Source organism: Dendrobates tinctorius, unplaced genomic scaffold (assembly GCF_039654945.1).
Source record: "Dendrobates tinctorius isolate UK_male_01 unplaced genomic scaffold, ASM3965494v1 ptg000116l, whole genome shotgun sequence".
NCBI lineage: Eukaryota > Metazoa > Chordata > Amphibia > Anura > Dendrobatidae > Dendrobates > Dendrobates tinctorius.
Genome location: NW_027361784.1, coordinates 30,810,545 through 30,827,933, shown reverse-complemented (window position 1 = coordinate 30,827,933; position 17,389 = coordinate 30,810,545). Strand labels below are relative to the sequence as shown.

The 17,389-nt window shown below is 42.4% G+C and overlaps 1 protein-coding gene across 3 annotated transcripts in view; it reads right to left on the bottom strand.

Moving 5' to 3' along the window:
- LOC141101311 (uncharacterized) overlaps positions 1–17,389 on the bottom strand; it is a 184,258-nt gene that overhangs the window by 48,145 nt on the left and 118,724 nt on the right. For 2 of the 3 annotated variants that reach the window (XM_073590325.1, XM_073590324.1), the window contains one exon: positions 10,318–10,622. The gene's annotated coding sequence lies outside the window, so the exon portion shown is untranslated. Of the gene's footprint in view, positions 1–10,283; positions 10,623–17,389 lie in introns of all 3 variants that reach the window. The other variant, XR_012234933.1, reaches the window with a different exon arrangement.

Genomic DNA, 17,389 nt, shown 5'->3' with positions numbered 1-17,389 from the left:
AGGAAGTGTGCATTACAAGACCGCCCCCTTCGATGCAGCTATGGCAGTGCTGGTAATACAGTGTAGGATGGAGCATGAAGCTACTCTACCTTTATAGGTTACTCAAAAGGCCAGAGCAAAAACTGGAAAAATACAGCTACCCCACTCCCCTCTTCAAACTTTCATGTGCCATTTTTAATATTTGTGTCTTCTTATTTGGCAGGTGTTTGGCCATCACAGATGCCAGAAGTGTCGGACTGGGTTAGCAAAGGCCCACTAGTAACATTTATTCTTTGGGCCCACTGTTCAGCTACATGCAAAAATAACCTGACCCTAGTACACAGATTTATTTTTGCTTCTATGTAATATCAACTTGGCTAGCTAGTTTAATGAATGATTAGATTATACCTTTTTCTGCAACTTGTGAATTAAGTGTAAGATTATTCATTAGCATTCCTTCAGAGGGGCCTACCGGAGGATTCTCCTGTTCTCCAGTGGGCCAGTCCGAGCCGGAATGCCAAAGCTTCTGTATAACTGCTGATCCTGTTTATTTAACTACACAAGTAAGCAGAGACATAGCTTGAAGCTACTGAGCCCCAGAGTAATACTTTATCTCCACCAATCATGTGCCATTACAATTAGTAAATTCCTTCATTGCCAATTTTAACCAGTTGGTTATCGGGAGATTTAAATCTTTGTGGCCACCAAACATTTTCAGTAGTAGACCTGCCCCTTTAGATTCCACACTCATTCCTCACCTCGAACACCACCTCCTTGTGACACAAAGAACAAGAAACCTTTTGTAATCAGCGATTTCATGGAGACTAAGGAACCATACTGACATTTCTTCAAAATACTCCCCTTTTTCTAGAAGAGTTGGCAAGCATGGTGTATTCTTAAATGGCTGAGGAGCCCCAGGACCTAAGTGCTACATCTCACAGGCCTCAATCCCATAGCTGGGGCTAGTGCAACAAACAATGGGGTTGTACGTTGAAAACATGTTATCATTTATCTCCAGGATAGGAGATATCTTGATGATCAGTGGAGGTCCGACCTCTGGGGTCTGTACGGATGAGCAGAGTAGTGAACTATTACACCAGTTAAAATGGAGCACCAGTGTGCATGCTCAAATGTTGTTCCATTCCTTCCCTATGGGCTGCCAAGCGCTGTGGTCAACTTTTTCCATCAGCCCCATATAGAATGAGTGAAGAGGGTCCATTTTGGAATGGAGAAAAAAAACTCCCAAAATTCAAAATTCAGACCCCCATCAATCAGTAGATTATCACCAGTCCCGTGGATAGGAGATAACTTGTTTTCATTGGACAACCCCTTTTCTTTTTGCCCCAAGTATAGAAAAACCAAGCTACGACATTTTTTTACCCCAACCACCAACAACCCTTCCATAGATCCCTCAGGGCCCGGAAAGGCTGACTCTTGGTAGATCAGAAGAACGCTTCTGCTACAAGAATAAAAACAGGAGTCCTCGTTGTCATTTATGAGCCAGACGAGTCGTTCTCTTTGAACTTCTGGACTCGCGTTACATAATCTATTCTACACAAGAAGAAAACTTCCTGAATTACCACAATGGCAGGTTAATTACGAATCCGGCACTGTGGGAACCCAAACAAAAGGTACGTACTAATGACTTGCTGAAATCCTCTCCCTGCTTGCTTTGTAATAAGGTTATTATTGCTGATGGGACAGAGCGCATATATAATTATACTAATGTCTATCCAGGCTACGGGAAATTAGTAAAGCTTGCAGTAGGAGGGATCCAGCCAACAGACATTACGCAATATGGGTGACAGCGGCATAAATGTGCATGCAGAGTCGGTGAGTAGCAGGTTATTTCCATGACAGATCTGATGGCTTGAAGGTGCAAAAATTTTCACGAAAATGTCCTGACGCATGAAATTAGAGTTGCAAAAATCACACGAGTAGGATGCAGATTATGGCTGGATTTCATACTGATTTCAAAGCAGAATCCATGGTTGCCAACTTTATTTTTTTCTGGACAGCTTATTTATCCTTTTAAAAAAAACTAATTTTTTTAGACAGACAGGGCCAAATAATTTCTCTATTTAAGTACTGTCCTGGAGTTTCTGGACAATTGGCAACCCTGGTAGAATCCGTTGCCAAATCGGTGTCAAAACCTCCGCATGTGACCTAACCTTACTGGATTAACCAAGCCCATATGGGCATCGCCCTTTCCACTACGTCTTCTCTATGCTTTTGGCCATATAGTTTTCTCTATCCTGTTTCTTCACTTGATCCATTCTGAAAGTAAAGCCATTCCTAAAATGGAAGACTGCGGATGGGCTGCAAGAGTGTCTTTTGCTCTCACGATCATGTGGGAGGAGGGTCCAAATTATGGAGACACCTTACGATTCATTTATTATTAATTCCTATGCAATTCCGTTATATATTTGCATGACTGTTTCAGAACTATTTGCCTTTCAAAAACCTTGCTTCAAGTCCTTGTAATTATCATTGACCAATGGAGATACTTTGGGATGGACCATGACCAACTCCAGTCAGATCCCACCTTTGCTGATGTGTTTAGAGCATAGCAAGGGTTTTCATCCCAAGCCATCATGAATACCGTCTGTCTGCCATAATACTGTTTTATATGGTCCCTGAGGGAGGAAGAGTATGGTGTCAAGTAGAGTAATCTCCGCTCATTTGACCTTGTAAGACCATGACAAAAGTAGTGAATGACTTCCTTTGCATAAGCGTCGGACTCACTTCTGATCCTAAACCAGATGTTTCTGCAACTTATTTTCATTTCCCAAATATTCAACATACAGTAAAACTACTCAAAATACTTTCTTAAGAAGACCATCCCTGATCTAGACCTGCTTTTTCTGGTGCCCTATGATCTACATATCAATTTGTTGTCTTCTTTGAATGTACCACCCATCTAGGAGGTTTCAAAAATTTTGGTGATAGTCGAAAACATGTTTAACAGTACTCAATATCTGAAGATCTACCTTGACCTTCTTATAAACCCAATAGATGGTGAAAAAAACATTGAAAAGAGCTTCCACTAAAACAAAATATCTGCAAAAAATAACCAGACCCAGTACATGCTCATAGTATTAAGATTAGTTGATTTGAGTTTTCGCCAATAGAAGTGTGAGGGGAAACAAAGTGACTCAAAGGATATCCCCAAAGTTTTTTGAAAAGAAAACTCAGCCATGTAGAGAAAAGTCAACCGATTTGTAAAATGTTCATTTCGGCTTCATTTTTCTTCAAGAAGCCCACCCCTATAGAGGACCATTATAAACAACATTTTAATTACTCATCTTAAAGAAGATCCATTAGTTTCTCCATTAAGATGTTTCAGCTTAGAAAAAAGGTGCATGTAGATTATGAGTGTCCAGAAAATCTTTGAGTTGCGGGTTTACATGGTACTATCAAATAAGGGTCTATATGGATCTTCCAGGTAAATTTCTTTGTTGAACATGCAGCTGAGATTCTACAACAATCTTGCCCTTGAGGGTCTACATGGAGCTTCCAGCTAAGAGTTGACATGGACCTTCCAGCCAAGTTACATCATGGACTGTCCTGCTGAAGGTCTACATCAGTTTTTCAGTTGAGGATCTTCACAGATATCTCAGTTATGGGTATACCTGAATTTTGCAATCAAAAGTCTGTGGTGGTCTTCCAGATGAGGATCTACATGAACCATCCATCTAAGAGACTACATTTAATTTTCAACTAGTGGGATATGTTGATCCTCCAGATGAGGAACTGCATGGACCTTACATCTAAGAGTCAACATGGACCTTCCAAACAAAAGGTTCTACATGGATATTCCAGCTAAATATATACGGTATGTAGATCTTCCATATTAGGCTCTACATAGGCCTTTCATCTAAGAGTGGACATGGACCTTCCAAAAAAAGGCTCTACATAGATTTTCTCGCTAAATATATGTTCAGCTTTCAGATGAAGATCTACACGTATCTTCCTAGCTAAGGGTCGACATGGACCTTCCAAACAAAGGCTCTATGTGGATTTTCCAGCTAAGGGTATATAAAGATCTTCCAGTTAAGGATCTACATGGACCTTCCTACGCAAGGTCCACATGGACTTTCCATCTGAGGATCTATGTGGATCTTCCAGGTGAGGGTCTACATGAACCTTTTAGTATAGTCAAAAAAGGAGAATGTACACAGTGATAAGTTATTTAGGTGGACTATTTTGTGACTAATGAGATACTTCTTGTCGGAGGTTGACTTTGCAAGAGAAAATGTCAACTAAGGGACATGGTCAAAGTTTAAGGAAAGGAACATAGTTTCCTAACCTTATTGCATAAAAAGGGAAATACTTTGTGTATTGTTCATTTAGGCGTTCAGCCAAGTCTGTATAGATCCCTTATTTTTTGTGTTTCAGTATAAAGTAATGTACCTCGAAATTCACCAGATAGGACATTGCCTGGTCCTTCTATACATAAGCTGTGCTGGGTGTCACAACAAGGGTGCGGTGAGGGTGCAGAGCAGGTGACACCAGCTGTGAGGGGAAGGGCAGGTCCATGGCTTCATGACCTCTGGTGTCACTGCCTGTTTGGTTTCCTGTATTTGCCTTTTTGTGTATTTTTATTGCATTGTTCTTTTGTACCAAGCAGAGCTGCTATGTAAACATAGAAAACATACGTACTGCTACATTGTTACTTTGCTCATCTTAAAAGGTACATACATCACTGCCAAAAAGGCATCAGTAAAGCTGGGACTCTTTGCCATTTACTGTATAAAATATCAAGGTTTATATAACATAAGGACATCAATTGAGGTTTTAAAGGTGACCTGTCAGCTTCCATAAATGTGTCATATTTTTATCTGGTGTAAATGCCGCTGTTCTCCTGAATCCGGCGATGTTTTTCTTTTGTTCCTGTGTCTCTCCGTTCCCAAGATACAGCCTCCTCCTTTCCTGCATACAAATCTAGTCTTTTAAGACAAGTGGGAGTGGCCTGTGGAGAAAATCTAAAGAACTACACCCTGTTGGCTAAATGACTAGATTTATAATCAAGGAAGAGGAGGCCATATCTCAGGAATGGAGAGGAGCAGGAGCAAAAGAAAAACGTCGCCGGATTCGGGAGAACGGCAGCATTTACACCAGATAAACAATACACAGATATGGCAAGCGACCTTTTTAGCCTAATTAAATTCAAAGGAGAAGGACATCAGCCAAGGAATTTTTCCTGCTTTAAAAGACTTAGGGTATGTTCAACACATTGTGTTTTTGCAGCGTTTATTCAATCATAAAAAAAACGCAGCACTTTATATTATCAGCAAAATTAACAGCCTTTCTGAAGTTTCATTCACAACGCGCGGTTTTTAACCTTGTGTTTTTTTTTTTTTTTTTATAGCTGCAGTGCGTTTTTTTGTTTTTTTTTTAAACCACGGCACGTCAATTCTTTTGGCATTTTTCACCCAAACGAATTGAAAAAATACCTGCATAAATAACACGTGTATAGTAAGCAGCTACTGCCAAGACGGGGATTTTTAGTGCAGAAAACACAAAAACGCAGCATGTGAACATATCCTTACTGTACAATTGCAGGATTTTAGAACTTTCTAATACACTTCATGTTTCCGTGCCTCTTTTATGTACTACGGTATATAGTATTGAAACAACACTTCTTACGGTAATTGTTTGGGCACATGGACCTTCCTTAATTTTTGGATTGAGATCAGTGGTGCCCCCTGCACAGTTCACATACGGGTATACCTTGTATATGTCTATAGATGCTTTACTTTTATTATTATTATGTCATTTTAGGCATTTTTTTTCTTTTTCTACTACGAAGATTAAATGAGTTTTAGATGTTTTATGTGAGGTTTTAGATGAGTTTTACTGCGGAAAGGGCGCAGACAACTCTCATACTTCTTCCCACCAAGCCCCCCGGTTTCGCTTCCACGCGGCACAGTTGTTCGGGTCCTATTGCTTTTTCATAAAATGATTGTACAGAACTACAAAGATGAATCCGCACCTCTGCAGTTGTGATATTAGTCGCTCTCATTCCTGTCTGCAGGGAGCGATTTTACCGAAGATCTAGTAATGGAAACGTACACTCATCTCATTCTGGTAGCACAGAAATGATTGGCTTTCCGTTAATAAAGAAGCCACTTACACGTAATCGTGACCAAGGCAGAGCAAGAAGAAAAAAATTCAGCGTGAATTTGCAGTTTAGCATCTTGGAGTTTCATTGGTACCTTTATTAAAAAAAACTTTCTGAACTGTGACCTGATCACTTGGAGCATCCACAGAAGAAATGAAGGTGATAGGTAGCCACATAGAGGAGTTACAACAAGTCCCTGCAAGTCCTAATATGTCATAGTTGGGGGTCAACCTGTTCCTTAGGCTGGATGATGACTCCCTCTTAAAAAAAAAATTACCAATCAGTGCCCACACCACCATAGAAAAGGGTGAAAGGGTGAAAAGAAATTGGTGTGCGCTTATTGCCCTCTATGAACAATCCCTTTTTGATCCGGAACCCAAAGACACTAGTTCAGGGGGTGCACAGCACTTTGTGGGCCATATTGCCATACTGAACCAATCCAAAGAGCTGCAAAAAATTTAAAGAGGAACTTACATAAATGCATCACCTAAACCACCATCAGTACATTAATACATCACCAGCACCACCATCTGTACATTAAAACATAACTAGAACCACCATTATTACATTAATACATGACCAGAACCAACATCAGTAGATGGGTACGTCACCAAAACCACAGTCAGAACATGCATACATCACCAGAACCACACGCAGTACATTAACACTTCACCAGAACTACAGTCAGGACATGAATACATCACCAGATCGACCATCAGTACATAAACACATCACCAGAACCACCATCAGTACATTAATGCATCACCAGAATCACCATCAGTACATTAATACATCACCAGAACCACAGTCAGAACATGAATACATCACCAGATCGACCATCAGTACATTAATACATCACCAGAACCACCATCAGTACATTAACACATCACCAGAACCACCATCAGTACATTAATACATCAATAGAACCACAGTCAGAACATGAATACAGCACCAGAACCACCATCTGTACATTAAAACATAACTAGAACCACCATTATTACATTAATACATGACCAGAACCAACATCAGTAGATGGATACGTCACCAAAACCACAGTCAGAACATGCATACATCACCAGATCGACCATCAGTACATTAACACATCACCAGAACCACAGTCAGAACATGAATACATCACCAGATCGACCATCAGTACATTAATACAATCACCAGAACCAAGTTTCAAGTATTTAATGAGGACTTAGAAAGATTCTACTCAGTTTATGATTCAAAAATTAAGTGTCAACATACGCTAACTTGCAGAGTTCCTTCATGAAGCGCTTACTGTTGCCTGTGCGTCTCCACTACCTCTGCGGCACTGCTGTGCTGAGGTGCCAGCAGCAGTGTGATGAGGTCACAGTGTGCTGACCTCAACACACTGTTGCACATCGGAGCCAGGATTGGGGAGCGCTCCTCTGCTCAAGTCCTGGCGCCCAAGTGTTCCAATGTATTTGCGTCCTCGCGAGCCACAACAAACCGCGGGATGTATGTTGTGCCTGCACTATCTGCTGATAAAAGGGAGCCTTCGTATAACTTAGTACAAAATGTTCCAAGTTAAACATATTCTTGCATAAAGTTGATCCAGAAGAAGCTGTAAAAGCCAAAACAACTTCTAGAAATATAATGTGAATGCTCTACAGCAGGTTGGGTATAGAGAGAACGCACGATAGCTGCCATATACTCACACTGCCTGTGACGCTGCCTCAATAACACTTCACAAAGAATCATCAATAGGGACCATGGACGTCATAAATAAAGGAAATCCCAGAGCTCTGCAGGCTCCCCATGTAGGGCATTGCTATTATTTACGGTACTATACCCTGTGTAAATGGATATTGATGTATATGTCTAGTAAGTGAGCGCTCTGTGGAGTCAGTGTGCATACGTGTGTGTATGTATAGAAAACGAGCCAGTATAAAGAAGGTGTCTGTGTATATATATATACAGTACACATATATACAGGAGTGTGTAAGTAGTGAGCGGGCATCTGTATGCAGCAAGTAGATATCGGTATAAATTCCATGTGTCTATGTATATATAGGGAGCATCCATGTGTAGGTATCTGTATACATATGAGTGTGCACGTGTGGGTGTCTGTATACATAGTGAGCTTACACGTGTGGGTGTCTGTATACATAGTGAGCTTACACGTGTGGGTGTCTGTATACATAGTGAGTGTCTGTATACATAGTGAGCGTACACGTGTGGGTGTCTGTATACATAGTGAGCGTACACGTGTGGGTGTCTGTATACATAGTGAGCGTGCACGTGTGGGTGTCTGTATACATAGTGAGCGTGCACGTGTGGGTGTCTGTATACATAGTGAGCGTGCACGTGTGGGTGTCTGTATACATAGTGAGCGTGCACGTGTGGGTGTCTGTATACATAGTGAGCGTACACGTGTGGGTGTCTGTATACATAGTGAGCGTGCACGTGTGGGTGTCTGTATACATAGTGAGCGTGCACGTGTGGGTGTCTGTATACATAGTGAGTGTGCATGTGTGGGTGTCTGTATACATAGTGAGCGTGCACGTGTGGGTGTCTGCATAAACAGTGAGTGTGCACGTGTGGGTGTGTTTACATAGTGAGCGTGCACGTGTGGGTGTTAGTATACATAGTGAGTGTGCACGTGTGGGTGTCTGTTTACATAGTGAGCGTGCATGTCTGGGTGTCTATATATAGTGAGCGTGCACGTGTGGGTGTCTATATACATAGTGAGCGTGCACGTGTGGGTGTGTTTACATAGTGAGCATGCACGTGTGGGTGTCAGTATACATAGTGAGTGTGCACGTGTGGGTGTCTGTTTACATAGTGAGCGTGCATGTCTGGGTGTCTATATATAGTGAGCGTGCACGTGTGGGTGTCTGTATACATAGTGAGCGTGCACGTGTGGGTGTCTGTATACATAGTGAGCGTGCACGTGTGGGTGTCTGTATACATAGTGAGTGTGCATGTGTGGGTGTCTGTATACATAGTGAGCGTGCACGTGTGGGTGTCTGCATAAACAGTGAGTGTGCACGTGTGGGTGTGTTTACATAGTGAGCGTGCACGTGTGGGTGTTAGTATACATAGTGAGTGTGCACGTGTGGGTGTCTGTTTACATAGTGAGCGTGCATGTCTGGGTGTCTATATATAGTGAGCGTGCACGTGTGGGTGTCTATATACATAGTGTGCACGTGTGGGTGTCAGTATACATAGTGAGTGTGCACGTGTGGGTGTCAGTATACATAGTGAGCGTGCATGTCTGGGTGTCTATATATAGTGAGCGTGCACGTCTGGGTGTCTATATATAGTGAGCGTGCACGTGTGGGTGTCAGTATACATAGTGAGTGTGCACGTGTGGGTGTCTGTATACATAGTGAGCGTGCACGTGTGGGTGTCTATATATAGTGAGTGTGCACGTGTGGATGTCTGTATATAGTGAGCATGCACGTGTGGGTGTCTGTATACATAGTGATTGTGCACGTGTGAGTGTCTGCATAAACAGTGAGTGTGCACGTGTGGGTGTGTTTACATAGTGAGCGTGCACGTGTGGGTGTCAGTATACATAGTGAGCGTGCACGTGTGGGTGTCTGTATACATAGTGAGCGTGCACGTGTGGGTGTCTGTATACATAGTGAGCGTGCACGTGTGGGTGTTTGTATACATAGTGAGCGTGCACGTGTGGGTGTCTGTATACATAGTGAGCGTGCACGTGTGGGTGTCTGTATAAGGGCGGCACAGTGGCTCAGAGGATAGCGCTGCAGCCTTGTGTGGAGTGCTGGGTCTGGATCCCACCAAGGACAACATCTGCAAGGAGTTTGTATGTTCTCCCCGTGTTTGCGTGGGTTTCCTCCGGGTTCTCCGGTTTCCTCCCACACTCCAAAGACATACTGATAGGGAATTTAGATTGTGAGCCCCATCGGGGACAGTGATGATGATGTGTGCACACTGTAAAGCGCTGCGGAATATGTTAGCGCTATATAATGATTATTATTATTATTATATAGTGTGGGTGTCTATATATAGTGAGCGTGCACGTGTGGGTGTCTGCATAAACAGTGAGCGTGCACCATTCTGAATTGGAGTTTGAGGGGGACAGAATATTTGCACTTTGGTCGCCGGTGGGTTAATCTGACACACTGTCACTTAGTAACTTGACTGCTATGTCAGTAAATCCTGATACATTGTAACAACTGACCCACTGTTGTCCGCTGTTGCCGTGGAGACGATACCTGTCAGCGATGCGTCCGCGCTGTATCGGTGGCCGGTGACACAAGAAACGTCCGTCCTGAAATATCCATCAATTTATGAATACGGCAAAGGGGAAAAAAAAAATATTTTCCGGCTGAGTGAATGCGGTTACTCCGAGAACGTTCCCCAGATTCCCATCCTAGTCATCCCCGAGGGGAGGGAGCGATGAATGTATCCTCAGAACCCGGAGCCGAGAACCCAGCCTCCTCCAGGGACACGGCCATCCACGGACGGCAATGATTGTAAATCCACGGGCAGAGTCCACAGATGCCACCGGAGGAGAGCCCTGGAAAAAAAAAAACAGGAATAATCAGGAATATATCTACAGAGGGTGAGGGCACTGTCTGACCATGAAGGGTTAAAGAAAAACTCCCTGACTTTTTAAGTTTACTGGCCCTTTAAGAAAATGATGACAAACTGTTATACTCAGTATGATGTCACAGGGGCGGGGCATGACACAGCGAATCAGTTTGGGAATTTGAGTGTCAAGCACCACCCCCTCTACCAAATTTTGCTTTTACATTATTTTCTTAAAGAGCCAGTGGCACATAAATTTATAGAACGGATATCACAAATGGACAAACGTGCGATAAAGTCGGATTCTAGACCTTTATTGATTAACACTTCAGCCAAACCTTTTAACCCCTTCACGACCTTAGGATTTTCCATTTTCGTTCCACTTCCCAGAGCCATAACTTTTTTATTTTTCTGTCAATATGGCTGTTTTTTTAGGGGGGGGGTTTAACCATGGTCACTAAATGATAAAACTTCCCTGCCATTATGATTCTCCAGGTCATTACAAGTTTGCAGATACCAAACATGTATAAGTTCTTTTTTATTTAAGTGATTAAAAAAAAAAAAAACCTATAAAAAATGAAAAGTCAGCTTCAGTCCATATGTAGCTGAGAAGCCAAGAAGCCTCTGGTGAGCAGCCAGCCCCCTCCCGCCCCCAATACATCCCTCTCCGTTACTAGATATTTCATCAGCCAGCCCCCTCCTGCCCCTCAGTGCATCCCTCTCCGTTACTAGATATTTCATCAGCCAGCCCCCTCCTGCCCCTCAGTACATCCCTCTCCGTTACTAGATATTTCATCAGCCAGCCCCTCCCGCCTCCAATACATCCCTCTCCATTACCAGCTATTTCATCAGCCAGCCCCCTCCCGTCCCCCAATACATCCCTCTCCGTTACTAGATATTTCATCAGCCAGCCCCCTCCCGTCCCCCAATACATCCCTCTCCGTTACTAGATATTTCATCAGCCAGCCCCCTCCCGTCCCCCAATACATCCCTCTCCGTTACTAGATATTTCATCAGCCAGCCCCCTCCCGTCCCCCAATACATCCCTCTCCGTTACTAGATATTTCATCAGCCAGCCCCCTCCCGTCCCCCAATACATACCTCTCCGTTGCTAGATATTTCATCAGCCAGCCCCCTCCCGCCCCTCAGTACATCCCTCTCCGTTACTAGATATTTCATCAGCCAGCCCCCTCCAGCCCCTCAGTACATCCCTCTCCGTTACTAGATATTTCATCACCCAGCCCCCTCCTGCCCCTCAGTACATCCCTCTCCGTTACTAGATATTTCATCAGCCAGCCCCTCCCGCCTCCAATACATCCCTCTCCATTACCAGCTATTTCATCAGCCAGCCCCCTCCCGTCCCCCAATACATCCCTCTCCGTTACTAGATATTTCATCAGACAGCCCCCTCCCGTCCCCCAATACATCCCTCTCCGTTACTAGATATTTCATCAGCCAGCCCCCTCCCGCCCCTCAGTACATCCCTCTCCGTTACTAGATATTTCATCAGCCAGCCCCCTCCCGTCCCCCAATACATCCCTCTCCGTTACTAGATATTTCATCAGCCAGCCCCCTCCCGTCCCCCAATACATACCTCTCCGTTGCTAGATATTTCATCAGCCAGCCCCCTCCCGCCCCTCAGTACATCCCTCTCCGTTACTAGATATTTCATCAGCCAGCCCCCTCCAGCCCCCAGTACATCCCTCTCTGTTACTAGATATTTCATCAGCCAGGGCAATTTTATTAAAAGAAGGAAGACCGATTCCCCAAGCGGAAACTAGAATCATTAATTTATATTTAGTGGCGCATGGCAGTATTATTTAATAGCACGATTATGACAGAGCTACCGTAGATGGAAATATTACTCTATGTAAGAACTGCATGGCAGTTTTATCTTGGCTTTTAAGGTATGTCTTATCTTTCACACTCTTTTGGTACTTCATGGTTTTACTGTATGTGGGTGGAACACAGCAGTATTATCTTGACACTATATGGCGGCATCATATGAACTAAAATGATGAAAAGCTGTATAAAAATGGCAACTAATGGCTCTATTATATTTTGGACCCTACAGAAAGTCCCTTCCCTTTCGTTTTTTTAAAGAGACTTTAGATACGTTTTCAGAATTTGTCACAAACACAAAAATGTGGGTGCACATTGCAACAGGATGTACAAGATTTGCCCATCAACAGCGTCCGGCCGAAGAAAATGTGAATATTGCTGCGTAGAAAAGATACAAGTCAATTATCCCAATGATTCTGCACAGATGCTGCAGAGCGGAGTCGTAGGTGGATAAGCTCCGGGTAACAGTAGTAATGTGAGTGCCGATCGGCTTTGTGTCAACTGCAAATCCGTGGCAGAACTCTGCGTGTCGACCTGTGATTTGTGTCTGTAGGATGTACCATAAATGCCTGACACATGTGGTCCCAATAGATCTCAAGAATTGGGCCCAATTAACTTTTTTGAGAATGATGAAGTAGCTGCGCATGCGCCATCGTCTCCACTCATTTCTATGGGAGTTTGAGAATGAAGTGCCGTTGTGTTCTGTTTGGAATAGAGAATTCCCATAGAAATGTATGGAGACGAATGCGCATGCGCGGTCATCTATTCATTCTGAAATAAGAAATGTAGCCCCGTTCTAGATGGAGGTTTCGTAACCACACCACATATCTTTTGAGAATGAGGCGCTGTTGTATTCTGTTTGGAACAGAGATGTGATTATGAAACCTCCATCTAGAACCGGACTCCATTTCGTGCTTTTCGGAATGAATAGGTGACCGCGCTTGAGCAGCATTCTCCATACATTTCTATGGTCGCTCCTCGTTCCTAGCAGCAGGCAACAGGGTCTTTTTCTACCATGATGAGGATGCAGCACATGCGCAGCCATCTCCTTACATTTCTATGGGAGTTCTCCATTCCCGTTAGCTCATAACGGGACCCCATTCTTCTAGAGAGATGTGGGTCCCAATGCTTAAACCACCATCTAGAACAGGGCTGCAATTGGTGTTTTAGGAATAAAGAGGTGGCCGCGCATGCACAGCAATCTCCATTATTTTCTACGGCCGCTCCATCCCTTGCAGTTTCAACAGTGCCCTATTCACTGCTGCAACCTACTTTTAAATTGGCGTTTACATTGTGTGGTTTTGGGAATGAAAAGGAGGTTGCGCATGCGCAGTCATCTCTATTCATTACTATTGCAATTCTCCATTTCTGTAAGCTCGCAAGGGGGTCCCATTCCTTCAGATAGATGTGGGCTCCATTGACGAAACCTCTAGAACGGGGCTTCATTTAGTGTTTTTAGGAACAAGGAGGTGGCCGCGCATGCGCAGCAAGCTGCAATTTTTTTAAGGGCTGCTTTCTATCTCTAGCTGAGTTCAGCAGTGCCCTGTTCTGAAGGCAGATGAGGTCCCACCGCTGCAACCTACGTGTAAAATATAGTTGCATTTTTTGGGACCAAATAGGAGGTCGCGCATGCGGCGCCATTTACTTACATTTCTACAGTAGTTCTCCATTTCTAACAAGTGACATACCCTAAAGAGATATGGGTTCGGCCGTTGCAGCCTAGGTGGCTTGCACTGGCTATTTTTTGGAAAGAAGAGGTGACCGCGCAGTCATCGTCCTCTACGTTTATTTTTATGGCCACCCTCCAGTTCTAAATTTGCGCCATGTTGCCACATCATACCCAAGAGAGATGCTGGTCCTATGGTGCAACGGGCATCTAGAACAGGGCTGCATTGCTTGGGTTTAAGAATGAAGAGGTGTCTACAGAGACGCAGTCCTCTCCATTCACTTCTATGGGCCACGTCCATTCCTGAGAGCGCCCCATTCTCAAGAGAGAGCTAATCAATGACAAACATGATTGTAACCCAGCTTTCCCAGGAGCAGATAGAACCATAAAAAGATGAATATAAGGTAAAAAATGTTGCTTCTGTGTTAATTAGCGACAAGAAATTTGTGAGCGCAGAGGCGGCTTCCCTCCGAGGACAGTTCTATATATATTTGCACATCCAGAGCCCTGAGCGCACCCATCAGGACAACATCCTCTGTTACTGGGTTAAGAACAGTTTGGCCTCTGGCGGTGTCGGATGTTTTTCTTAAGGGCATACATCCAACGTAAAGCTGCAATAAAGAAGAGAAGATGTTCGGGAAAAGGCTATATATGGAAAGAAGTCTGAGACGTGAGGGATAAACTGCAGTTAGGACTGAGGCACTGCCTCCGATAGACGAGAGGGAATGTCATTTTCATGAGAACGGCGATGGAAGATTTTATACACACATACTCTGCCGAGGACAGAATGAGGACAAGTCGCACCAGACTTGGGAAAAGGGTCAATTCCCAGCTGCAAACTTAGTATCGCTCAGATGCAGCAAAATCTGAGACGGTCACTCGGCACATGAGATTCTACATCTTACCAAATTCAGTCCCTGAAAGCCGGATGATAAATTCACCTCTGCTACATCCACAGTTCACACAGGGATACAGGAACCCAACAAGTGGGAGTCTGTAATGTTTCCCAGAGGAGAACAGAATCCGGGGCCTATGGATGGTCATTCTCACGACCCAGAGTCCAGGAGATATTTCCATGCTCAATGGGTTACCGAGGGTCTTGATTAGGAATCCCAAATACAAGAATGCCTAAACCAGTGATTGATTCATGCTCCAAAATTAAGGCCACAAAAGTTAATAACACAGTAATTATATTCTGCTTTATGATAGCAGATATATATTCTTGTATACAGGTGGAGTATTATAGTATCTATATTCTTGTACAGAGGGGCAGTATTATAGTAGTTATATTCTTGTACATAGGGAGCAGTATTATAGTAGTTATATTCTTGTACATAGGGAGCAGTATTATAGTAGTTATATTATTGTACATAGGGGCAGTATTATAGTAGTTATATTCTTGTACATAGGGAGCAGTATTATAGTAGTTATATTCTTGTACATAGGAGCAGTATTATAGTAGTTATATTCTTGTACATAGGGGCAGTATTATAGTAGTTATATTCTTGTACATAGGGAGCAGTATTATAGTAGTTATATTCTTGTACATAGGGAGCAGTATTATAGTAGTTATATTCTTGTATATAGGGGCAGTATTATAGTAGTTATATTCTTGTACATAGCGGCAGTATTATAGTAGTTATATTCTTGTACATAGGGGCAGTATTATAGTAGTTATATTCTTGTACATAGGAGCAGTATTATAGTAGTTATATTCTTGTATATAGGGGCAGTATTATAGTAGTTATATTCTTGTACATAGGGAGCAGTATTATAGTAGTTATATTCTTGTATATAGGGGCAGTATTATAGTAGTTATATTCTTGTACATAGGGGCAGTATTATAGTAGTTATATTCTTGTATATAGGGGCAGTATTATAGAAGTTATATTCTTGTACATATGGGCAGTATTATAGTAGTTATATTCTTGTACATAGGAGCAGTATTATAGTAGTTATATTCTTGTACATAGGAGCAGTATTATAGTAGTTATATTCTTGTACATAGGAGCAGTATTATAGTAGTTATATTCTTGTACATAGGGGCAGTATTATAGTAGTTATATTCTTGTACATAGGGAGCAGTATTATAGTAGTTATATTCTTGTATATAGGGGCAGTATTATAGTAGTTATATTCTTGTACATAGGAGCAGTATTATAGTAGTTATATTCTTGTACATAGCGGCAGTATTATAGTAGTTATATTCTTGTACATAGGGAGCAGTATTATAGTAGTTATATTCTTGTATATAGGGGCAGTATTATAGTAGTTATATTCTTGTACATAGGGGCAGTATTATAGTAGTTATATTCTTGTATATAGGGGCAGTATTATAGAAGTTATATTCTTGTACATATGGGCAGTATTATAGTAGTTATATTCTTGTACATAGGAGCAGTATTATAGTAGTTATATTCTTGTACATAGGAGCAGTATTATAGTAGTTATATTCTTGTACATAGGAGCAGTATTATAGTAGTTATATTCTTGTACATAGGAGCAGTATTATAGTAGTTATATTCTTGTACATAGGGGCAGTATTATAGTAGTTATATTCTTGTACATAGGGGGAGTATTATAGTAGTTATATTCTTGTACATAGGGGCAGTATTATAGTAGTTATATTCTTGTACATATAAAGCAGTGTTATAGTAGTTATATTATTGCATGTAGATGGCAGTGTTCTAGTAGTCATGATCTTGTATATGTAAGGATTATAAGTGAGCAGCTGACTAAGAAAAGTATTCTTTGCAGATGATACTTATTTTATGTATGGACTCAGCCATAACAATCATCTCAGGTGTATTACTGTCCCTCAGGTAATCTGAGGCTATGATGTGTCCTGTGAAGGAGATGGTGTAAGGTGATGACTGATGTGCTGGGTTTTCTATTCCCACCACCAACGGTTAGAAATTATGGTAACCACTAACAGGATCTGCCAGTGGGAATTCCTGCTTTACACTTTTCTATGAGAACATTATTTGAAGTATGAGCAACTAGATGTTCAAATATCTGGAGAATAAAAAAGATTTTAAGAAAAGCCTTCCTTGGGCATGACCACACAACCCAGAAGTCCTCTCGAATCAGGATCAGGCCAACAACTGGGTCATGTTGGATGGGGATAAAAAATGTTTCTGACTTACAATTAAGGAAGCCCACCTTGTTACGTTAGGAAACTAAAGAAATACAACCCCCACCAGTGGTCTATTGACAAGCTCCCGGGCCCCAATGCAAAATCTATCCAC